The sequence below is a fragment of the Pelodiscus sinensis genome, chromosome 21, assembly GCF_049634645.1.
Source record: "Pelodiscus sinensis isolate JC-2024 chromosome 21, ASM4963464v1, whole genome shotgun sequence".
Classification (NCBI taxonomy): Eukaryota; Metazoa; Chordata; order Testudines; family Trionychidae; genus Pelodiscus; species Pelodiscus sinensis.
The window spans coordinates 2130052-2140222 of NC_134731.1; the positions used below are offsets into that span (position 1 = coordinate 2130052).

A 10171-nucleotide genomic window follows, 5' to 3' on the forward strand; every position below is an offset into this window, starting at 1 on the left:
TAGCGTGGACCCGGCCGTATACTCGTAGCCTGGCAGCTGGGACTCGACCGTCTAGCCTAGCCTGGAGTAGTTGGTGGTGCCTGTGTCCCTGGGAGGTAAGCTGCGGGGCTCTGACTAGATGCCCCACGGGGAAGCAGGCCCACTTTTGTGTTTCTGTACCTTTGTTTAGAACAGGCCTGGGGTGGGTCTGCCAAGGGCAGCAGATGCATTGGAGACCCTGAGCTATCACCCATAGCACCGTGTCGAGACCAGGAGTCTTTGGAGCCCACGGGGCACGGCGTGACCGATTCTTCCTTTCCATGGGGAGCTGTGCGTGCACCAGTGCTAGGCAGGGCCACCGGTGGGGCCCGGGCAAGCAAAAGGGGCAGTTGGCCTGGGGCGTGGCAATTAGAGCCAGGGGCTCCTGGCCCTTTAAACTGCTGCTGGAATCCCCCACAGTATGGTCCGCATGGCCCTGAGGGCTGGCTGGGGGAGACATGGCACGGTCCACATGGCCCTGAGGGCTGGCTGGGGGAGACATGGCACGGTCCACATGGCCCTGAGGGCTGGCTGGGGGAGACATGGCACGGTCCACATGGCCCTGAGGGCTGGCTGGGGGAGACATGGCACGGTCCACATGGCCCCGAGGGCTGGCTGGGGGAGACATGGCACGGTCCGCATGGCCCTGAGGGCTGGCTGGGGGAGGCGTGACACGGTCTGCGTGGCCCCGAGGGCTGGCTGGGGGAGACATGGCACGGTCCACATGGCCCCGAGGGCTGGCTGGGGGAGGCGTGACACGGTCTGCGTGGCCCCGAGGGCTGGCTGGGGGAGACATGGCACGGTCCGCATGGCCCTGAGGGCTGGCTGGGGGAGGCGTGACACGGTCTGCGTGGCCCCGAGGGCTGGCTGGGGGAGACATGGCACGGTCCACATGGCCCCGAGGGCTGGCTGGGGGAGGCGTGACACGGTCTGCGTGGCCCTGAGGGCTGGCTGGGGGAGGCGTGGCATGGTCTGCGTGGCCCTGAGGGCTGGCTGAGGGAGGCGTGGCACGGTCTGCGTGGCCCTGAGGGCTGGCTGAGGGAGGCGTGGCACGGTCTGTGTGGCCCTGAGGGCTGGCTGAGGGAGGCGTGGCACGGTCTGCGTGGCCCTGAGGGCTGGCTGAGGGAGGCGTGGCACGGTCTGTGTGGCCCTGAGGGCTGGCTGAGGGAGGCGTGGCACGGTCTGCGTGGCCCTGAGGGCTGGCTGGGGGAGGCGTGGCACGGTCTGTGTGGCCCTGAGGGCTGGCTGAGGGAGGCGTGGCACGGTCTGTGTGGCCCTGAGGGCTGGCTGAGGGAGGCATGGCACGGTCAGCACGGCCCTGAGGGCTGGCTAAGGGAGGCGTGGAACAGTCCGCATGGCCCCAAAGGCTGGCTGAGGGAGGCGTGGCACGGTCTGCGTGGCCCTGAGGGCTGGCTGGGGGAGGCGTGGCACGGTCTGTGTGGCCCTGAGGGCTGGCTGGGGGAGGCGTGGCACGGTTTGCGTGGCCCTGAGGGCTGGCTGGGGGAGGCGTGGCACGGTCTGTGTGGCCCCAAATGCTTTCTGAGGGAGGTGTGGCACGGTCTGCGTGGCCCTGAGGGCTGGCTGGGGGAGGTGTGGTATGGTCTGTGTGGCCCTGAGGGCTGGCTGGGGGAGGCGTGGCACGGTCTGCGCGGCCCTGAGGGCTGGCTGCGGGAGGCGTGACACGTGTGACGGCGCGTTGGGGGTCCCCTGTCTCCTGCACCCCGAAATGGCACAAACAGACCGCACCAGCCGGTGGAATAGAGGAAGTTTATTGCCTCTCCAGGATACAGCACAGCACAGATGTAATCTGGTCACAGAGCTGGGCTAGGATGCCTCAGGCCCCATTGAGTTGGGGGGAGACTGGGCCCCTAAACTCCAGCTCCTCTCCCTAGGCTGTCTCCTCCATGCTCACAGACAGCCAGCCACCAACTAACCAACTTCCATCCCTGCCACCCAGCCAGGGCAGCCTTCCACCTTCCTTTGTTCCTCTCCATGGGGGGTGTCTGGCCACTGGTTCAACAAGTTTGGCATTAGCTTTGCATAATGAGGTTTTCCCTGCTGGGTCTTGCTCCAGACAGCAGGGGTCACCACAGCCCAGCAAGTACCCCCACTACGTCACAACACGGTCTGCGTGGCCCCGAGGGCTGGCTGGGGGAGGTGTGACACGGTCTGCGTGGCCCTGAGGGCTGGCTGGGGGAGGCGTGGCACGGTCTGCGTGGCCCCGAGGGCTGGCTGGGGGAGGTGTGACACGGTCTGCGTGGCCCTGAGGGCTGGCTGGGGGAGGCGTGGCACGGTCTGCGTGGCACTGAGGGCTGGCTGGGGGAGGCGTGGCATGGTCTGCGTGGCACTGAGGGCTGGCTGGGGGAGGCGTGGCACGGTCTGCGTGGCACTGAGGGCTGGCTGGGGGAGGCGTGACACGGTCTGCGTGGCCCTGAGGGCTGGCTGGGGGAGGCGTGGCACGGTCTGCGTGGCACTGAGGGCTGGCTAGGGGAGGCGTGGTATGGTCTGCGTGGCACTGAGGGCTGGCTGGGGGAGGTGTGACACGGTCTGCGTGGCACTGAGGGCTGGCTGGGGGAGGCGTGGCACGGTCTGCGTGGCACTGAGGGCTGGCTGGGGGAGGCGTGGCACGGTCTGCGTGGCCCTGAGGGCTGGCTGGGGGAGGCGTGACACGGTCTGCGTGGCCCTGAGGGCTGGCTGGGGGAGGCGTGGCACGGTCTGCGTGGCACTGAGGGCTGGCTGCCCTAGCTCCTTGGCTTCTCCCCAGGCCCTGCTCCTTCCCAGGGGTCCAGAGCCAAGGCCTCCTCCCACTTCCCACATTGCCCAGGGGCCCAGCAAAGCCTGTCGCCAGCCCTGGCACTGAGCCCGGGATGGTGAACACACTTGGGGAGACCGAGGCGGCGAGCACGCTGGGCTGCAGAAGTGCAGGATGGAGGGAGTGCAGCCTTGCTCGGGGGTTTCCCACACAGGCTCCGACACGGGGGAGCAGTGTCTGAGAAGATGGAGAGAAAAGAACCTGTCAGCTCATGCAGACAGCAGGCCTGGGCCGACCTACATCACTGGGACTCGTCTGCCTGTCTGTCCAGGCCCTTATGCTGGGCCCGCGATGGCCCGGCTATCCGAGCCTCACTCTTCACGCGCTCCTGAAAGCAGGTGATCGCTTGTCTCCAGCGGTTACGTAAGACGTCCCCTTTCCACTCCCACACTGCAGGCATTTTACTCGACCAAGCCACGGGGCTCGTTCTTCAGGAGGCTCCGAGTACGGACTGGCGTCTGCAGGGAAAAACACCCGCTCGCCCAGCAGTGGAGCGCACGCCGCTCGGCCCACGGACGGGGTAAGAACAATGGGTCTCCCGGTAACGGTGCCGACTCCGACAAGCACACGGAACCCGCTCGGTCAGAACCTGCCGTTCTCCAGCATCGCCTCTAGAGAGTGCAGTTGTACAGGGAGAAAGAAGAACTGCAGCACAAACGCCAGCCGGTAATCTGCCACTCAGCGTAGGGGGACAGGAAAGATGTCTGCCGAGGATCAGCTGTGCCGAGGGGCAAGGCTTTGGGAGCTTGGGGCGTTCTTTAGCAGTCTGGAAAAAACATCCTCCTCCCGCCCTGAGATTGGGCCATGAGTCCACTACTGGGCAAAGCGGAGTGAGTCCATCGGCAGAGCCACAGGTGGGCAGCCACAGGGAGCCTTCCACCCTCTCCCCACGGCCACATCCTGCCAGTGCACCTCACGCCTGCTCCCAGACGTTCCCTGGAGGGTGGAGGGAGGGAGTTTCATCCCCACAGATTATGTAGCTTTTGGCTGGTCTGTATCAAATGCCCACAAAGGGGCCCATTTGCCGTGTTTTGTATCCACACGGACACCTGGCGGCCAGGACTGGACTGAGCTCGCCAATCCACTTCGCCCGGGGGCTGCTCTGGCTCACCGCTCATCTGCTATCAGAGCCAATGACACGTTACTAATTCTGGGAGCGCTTCGCAGCTCTGTCCCCTGCCTGGAAAAGGCATTCGGTCTGAGAATTGACCCTGGCACGAGGGTCGCCACCGTGGGCGCTGATGCTCCCAGCCTCCAGAAGACACTTCGCCTACGGCCACGGGAGGGGAGAGGGAGACTTCCCCAGGTGCAATCCAGAAAGGCAGAGCCCACCTCAGCAGGTCCGTGCTGAGCTCCGTCACCCCGCGTAGGAAAGCGACTGAGTCTCAGTCAGATCCACAACGGGGTTTGGCTTCTTTGTGGCCGGACAGGCTGGCCGCTCCGGGGGGCTCAGCCGTGCAGCGGGGCGAGCTTGCTCCTGCCCCCAGGCCGCAGCCTGAGTCCCTGCCCAAGTGACCGTTCCGGTTGGAATGTGTTGGTTGCATGCTGAGCCTTGCTCCAGCTTCCTGTTCTCCTGGAGACAGGCACCAGGGATGCTATAGGCAGCCCACCCGGAGCCAATGGGCAGCGAGCATCTTTGGACGAAGGCTGCAATTGGGAGGCTAGAGAGAATAGACTGGCTGCCTATGGGGGAAGCTGCAGGCCTGGCACGGAGCACTGCACCAGAGCCCATCCTCGGTGAAAACAGGCCACACGCGCACGGCTGTACCGAGCAGTGTCAGGGCAGGTGGGGCTGCAGCCCTCTCTGACTTGAATTGGACTCCATTCTACACAAGTCTGGTTCAGGGGTTCTCGGCTCCAGCCCCTCTCGGGAGCAGGCTGGGCTCTGGACTGCCCCGGGTGAGCCACAGCAGCCGGCTCCTGGGGAAGGACAGCGTCTTGCTGTTACAGAGCGGGTGTTCCCTCTGCAGGTGGCTGTGGTCCCTGCTGTGCCGCTTGGGCGTCACAAGGCGCGATGAAATGTCTGTCCTCGGAGGACATCACTGCTCTGTGGGGAGCCACCAGGCTGGTCTGCGAGCGCCTGGGAGTGGCAGCTGTACCGGGAGAGCGCACCACATGATTTACAGCTCGTCTAGCCTCTCCCCTGATGGCTGGTGCCCACTCTTTGCATCTAAGATGCACAGATCCTAGCTTGCCCTCCCTTCCGCATTTACACTCCCTTCAGCTGGTACCCCAGAAACCTCCCCCGCCCAACCAGGAAAAATAGTGGGCCCAAAGTTTTGCTCAGTAATCGCAAATGCTTTCCAATGGGGAGAGGCCTGGGGAAGGCAGGGCTAGTGCTAAGAAATCCCGAGAACATCTGGGACGCTGGCCTGTTCGGTGCAGTCTTCTTACGTTCAGGGAGAGGGTCGTGAGGTGAGCATCCTCCACACTCGGCTCCCCAAGGCCGTCGCTTGTGGTTGGGGCCCCCGCATTAGTCGCCAGCCCTTCTCAGATGAGTGGGTGGGGTAGCCGTCAGCGGGGTCACAGCAGGCACTGGCAGGCGCCGATGGGTGAGTCATGCTGCAGTAGCCAGGGCTGCTAGCAACAGGTCTGTTGCTGTGTGTGCAGTCTGACTCCCGGAGTCTCATTCGGGGCAGAGCACAGAGTGCAGGGCTCTGGAGGACCAAGTGCCATATTTTCAGAACCAGTGTTTATTTATTTAGAGGGGGGGGATAATTTTTGTTGGGGGGGGGGCACTCCAAGATTCTGGTAAGTGGTCAAGGGCTGCACTTTTCTATGGAGGGGGAGCAAGGTCAGGGAGGAGATTGGGTGCAGAAGGGCGCGCAGGGTAGGAGAGTGTGGGATCTGAGGGAGTTTGCGTAAGGAGGAGGGGTTGTGATCTGAGGCAAGGGCTTGGGGCAAGCGTAAGCGTCTTGGATAGTTGACTAGTGATGCGACTAGTCGCTTCCCCCCGTTGCTGCCTCTGTCAGAGGGAGGCAGCAAGGGGTCAGGGAGCAGGAGCCGGTGCTAGGGGGAGCCGGCTTAAAAGCTGGTTCCCCCAGTAGCGTCCCCGCGGGGGCGGGGGAGGGAGAGGCACAGTGGGAAAGGGCGAGAGCGGGGACTGAAGCAATCTCTGCTGGCGGCGATTCTGCTTTTGAAATGTGCGAGCGCCCTACTAGGACTTGTACATTTCAAAGGCTTGGGCGCAGCAGGGAACGCAGGGCCAGTGCCCTGCTGGCCCCGTGCTCCCTGCGGGGCATCTACTTTGAACCCGGAGCCCAGGGAGGCGCCCTTATCAACTAATCAAATAGTCGATGGAAATTCCATCGATTATTTAATTAGTTAATCTAAATGTAACATCCCTAGTCCTGCAGGGCCTCAGAGACCAACAGATTTATTTGGGCACAAGCTTACTTGGCCAGATGCACTGGAGTGGACATTGCAGGGGCAGGCGTGATTAAACTAGCACAAAGGAAGAAGGGAGTTACCTGATCCAGTGGAGGGCCAGTGCTACCTGGGCCAATCCAGTCCGCTCCAATGGCAGGGAGAAATCCAACCAGCACGTCTAGGGGAATCTATGTGGGCACAGACATTGCTGGGAAACTACAAGCCGGTGTGGCTGGCCCATAGAGAGAGTTGGAGACCGTGGTCGTGTGTGGCTGAGGACTGCTCTGCAGGCAACACAAGCTGCTTTGCACTGGCCTAGTTGTGCACATTTGTCTTCCACAGACATAAGCGCATCATTAGGACCAGGAGCAAGGGGCTTAAACTGCAGCAAGGGAGGTTTGGGTTGGACATTAGGAAAAGCTTCCTGTCCGGGTGGTTAAACACTGGAATAAACTGCCCAGGGGGGTTGTGGAATCCCCGTCCCTGGAGATATTGAAGAGCAGGTTGGACAGACACGGGCAGGGACGAGCTAGACCAGAGGTGGGCAAGAATTTTTTGCAGGGGGACACTTCCGAAATGTCTGAAGTGGCACTGGGCTGCTCCGCACGGGGCGGGGCCTCAAGCGGCAGGGGGGGTACTTCCCTGCTTCCCCACTCACAGACGTCTGAGGATGGGGGGGGCACGTGAAGTCTTTGCCCTCCCCAGAGGTTCCCCCTAGGCACCCATGCCCCTGGCGGTGGGAGGAGACTTCACGTTCCCCCTTCTGCCCCCAGGCTGTGGGGACGGGGGAGTGCACGAAGTCTCCTCCCGCCCTGCCAGGAGCAAGTGGCACTTCTAAGCGCCGTGCGCACCTTGTAAGGTGGGGGCAGGGTGGAGGAAACTTCGTGCGCTTCCCCCTGCCCCCAGGCAGGGCCTCCACAGGCTGGATCAACCCCCTTGGCAGGCTCGAGCCTGCCCATGGAGGGCAGAGGACTGGACTTGATGACCTCGCGAGGACCCATCCAGTTCTAGGATGCTCTGATTACAGCAGTACAGTAGGATCACCTCCCTGAGCAGTGCTGAGCCTTGGCCAATGGGGTCTGAGGACGATGCCGCATTACGTATGTCGGCCCTCGCCGTCCTCCTGCAGCTGTCCCACAATGCTGGCCCTGGTTGCTCTGGTCACAGCCGGGAACTTCACTGTTGAGGGTAGCGGACTAGAAGGATCTTCCCTTGGGACGCCCTGCACGTTTCTGAAATGCCTTTCCTGACTGTCCAGCGTGGCTAGCACATCCAGCCGCTCTCCGTTACCGTGGACGACTGCCCAGCTGACTGAGAGCCACATGCGCCTCTGCTCCAGCTTGGAGTTGACAGGAGATATTAGCTCTCCTGGGCCTATGTGGAGGAGGGGCAGGGCAGGTACAGATACGGATCAGCTGAAGAAATGTGGACACCCACAAGCAAATTGCATGGGGGGGATGCCAGAGAAGGGGTAGGGTGGGCCACCAGCAGTGCTATATGGACAGCAAGGAACTGCATCAGCCTATCAAAAGGCCAGGGGGGTGGACAGTCAGCTGGTGGGAAGCTGCAGTTCTGCCGCTTTTATACAGAGCGGCATGTCAGAATTGGAAGAGATACCCTCCCCGCCCCCGCCCCCGCCCCTCACAAGCTACTGTGGATTCTTCTGAGGAGCCAGAGTCACAGGCCCTTGGAATGAACAGCAACAGCAAAGAGGAAATAGAGGGGGAGGATGGGGCACATGTGACCAGGGATCCAGCTATGCCACAAGCCAAGACCTGTGTGCAACTTCTCTGCAGTCAAGCACAGGAAAACTCGATGCAGGGGAAGGAACCTCAGCGATGTTTCTCCTTTATAGTACCTGAAAGACAGCCATGATGATTGGGATTTGTCACTAAGATCCAGTCTTGTGAGCATCCCTTCAATCTACCAGAAGTGCATTCAGCTGTCACTCTGCACCTGCTGAGCCAGGAGCTGCATCTGTCCTGGGGACCCGTAACAGCTTCTTGAGCCAGAGGAACAATGGGAAGGCTGGTGCTCCACAGTCACGACTGGTATTTCAAGATCACCAGTGGTGATCTGCCAGTTGGGAAAGTAAGTCCCTGCTTGTGGCTCTCAATAAGCCTGTGTTCTTAAAGATGCAAGGGTCATGTAGCTTCCCTGACCAGCCAACACCGATGTCAATGAACCCTCCCCAGTGATCCACCAGCACTTGCATAACCCGTATCTGTTGATTTACTTGGTGGGCATGGTGGTCTGGTGCCAATAGGAATATACGCGCTGTGTACTGCTCCAGTGCAGTTTGGGAACTCCACTGCCACAAATTTATCCACTAAGTCCTGCACGTTGTCAAAAGTCCCAGTCCTACCTAGCAGGAGACAGCATCCCAGCTTCAAAATGATTTTCCACTGACCCGGAGCAGTCTCACCCTGCAAATGTCCATAGGGCATTATCCAGTTCCATCTCCACAGGGAGTGCAGCTGTTGTCTCTGCCCTGCTTGCATTATGATGCACTATCTCCATGCAGTGCTGGTTCTTGGGCCCCGAATCAGTGTTCCACCATCTACAGCTGCTCTATGAACATCAACAAAATCTTCCAGGGAGAACGGAGTTAGTCTGTACAGGATAAACTTAACAAACGGTCTGGTAGCACTTTATAGATTAACAAAACATGTAGATGGGATCATGAGCGTTTGTGGGCACAGTGGGCTGTACCCAGGAAAGCTCAGGATCCCATCTACATATTTTGTTAGTCTATAAAGTGCTACTAGACCTTTAGTTGTTTTTTAAGTTTAACCAACAAAAATGAATGAGAAAGTGCCAGCTGGAATTCATATGCAAATTTGACACCCTGAACCAAAGTCTAAATAAACCCACGGGCTACGTCTAGACTGGCATGATTTTCTGCAAATGCTTTTAACAGAAAAGTTTTTCCGTTAAAAGCATTTGCGGAAAAGAGCGTCTAGATTGGCAGGACGCTTTTCTGCAAAAGCACTTTTTGCGGAAAAGCGTCCGTGCCAATCTAGATGTGGTTTTGCGCAAGAAAGCCCCGATCACCATTTTCGCCATCGGGGCTTTTTTGCGCAAAACAGTTTTCAGCTGTTTACACTGGCCCTCTTGCGCAAAAACATTTCCGGAACAGGGCTTTTGCCCAAACGGGAACGTCAAAGCATTTGCACAAGAAGCACTGATTTCGGACAGTAGAACGTCAGTGCTTTTGCGCAAAATCAAGCGGCCAGTGTAGACAGCTGACAAGTTTTTGCGCAAAAGCGCAGCCATGGAGTGGTTCTTGCATTACAATAGGTAATTTCCCATTCAGGTATTCTCACCTTCTCACCACTGTTGGAGAAGAGACACATCCGTTCTGATTTAATTAGCACTGATGTTACAGTCCCATCTCTGTATCCTTTTTTTTTGGTCTTTCTTTTTCTCTTCAACATCTGAGGAAGTGAGTTGTGGTTCACAAAAGCAATGCTCTAATACCCTAATAAATGTGTTAGTCTGTAAAGTGCCACCGGACTCCTTTTTGTTTGAACAAAAACAACCTTAAACTAGTTCTCCTGAGAGTCCACAGCAATCTGTCCTCCAAGAAATTGTCTTCTCTGCTGTTTTGGCTCTTCTTGTGGCTCTGCAAATACTGAAGGATCATGCATCCTGGGCTAACGGCAATAGTGCAGGCTCCATGCTTTTGTCAGATATAGCTGACACCAAGGAGGGATATGTGGATTCATGGGATTTTTAAAAAGGCACGAAAACTATGGGCTGGAGACACCTGCATGCTGGGAAGTTGACCTTTGCTCCCTCTCAAACCTGCGTGACTCATTTCTGGCCCAGCATGCATTACCAGATCTTCCCATTGAATCACGATAGCTTGCACGTTCAGATACTTACCCACAGTGCGCCGCCCCGTGCATCGACAGACACTCTCCTCGTGAGCATGCAGAGTGCTGACCCAAGGAGCCACACCGTGGTGGC

At 59.2% G+C, this 10171-nt stretch overlaps 1 long non-coding RNA gene across 3 annotated transcripts in view; it reads left to right on the plus strand.

Annotated features, from left to right (window-relative positions):
• Positions 1 to 10138, plus strand: part of LOC112544152 (uncharacterized) — a 38280-nt gene extending 28142 nt beyond the window's left edge. Inside the window, exons 5-6 of one of the 3 annotated variants that reach the window (XR_012897025.1) lie at positions 3227 to 8290; positions 9516 to 10138. This is a non-coding gene — a long non-coding RNA (uncharacterized LOC112544152). Of the gene's footprint in view, positions 1 to 3226 lie in introns of all 3 variants that reach the window. The other 2 variants (XR_012897023.1, XR_012897024.1) reach the window with 2 other exon arrangements.
• Positions 10139 to 10171: the final 33 nt, after the last annotated feature.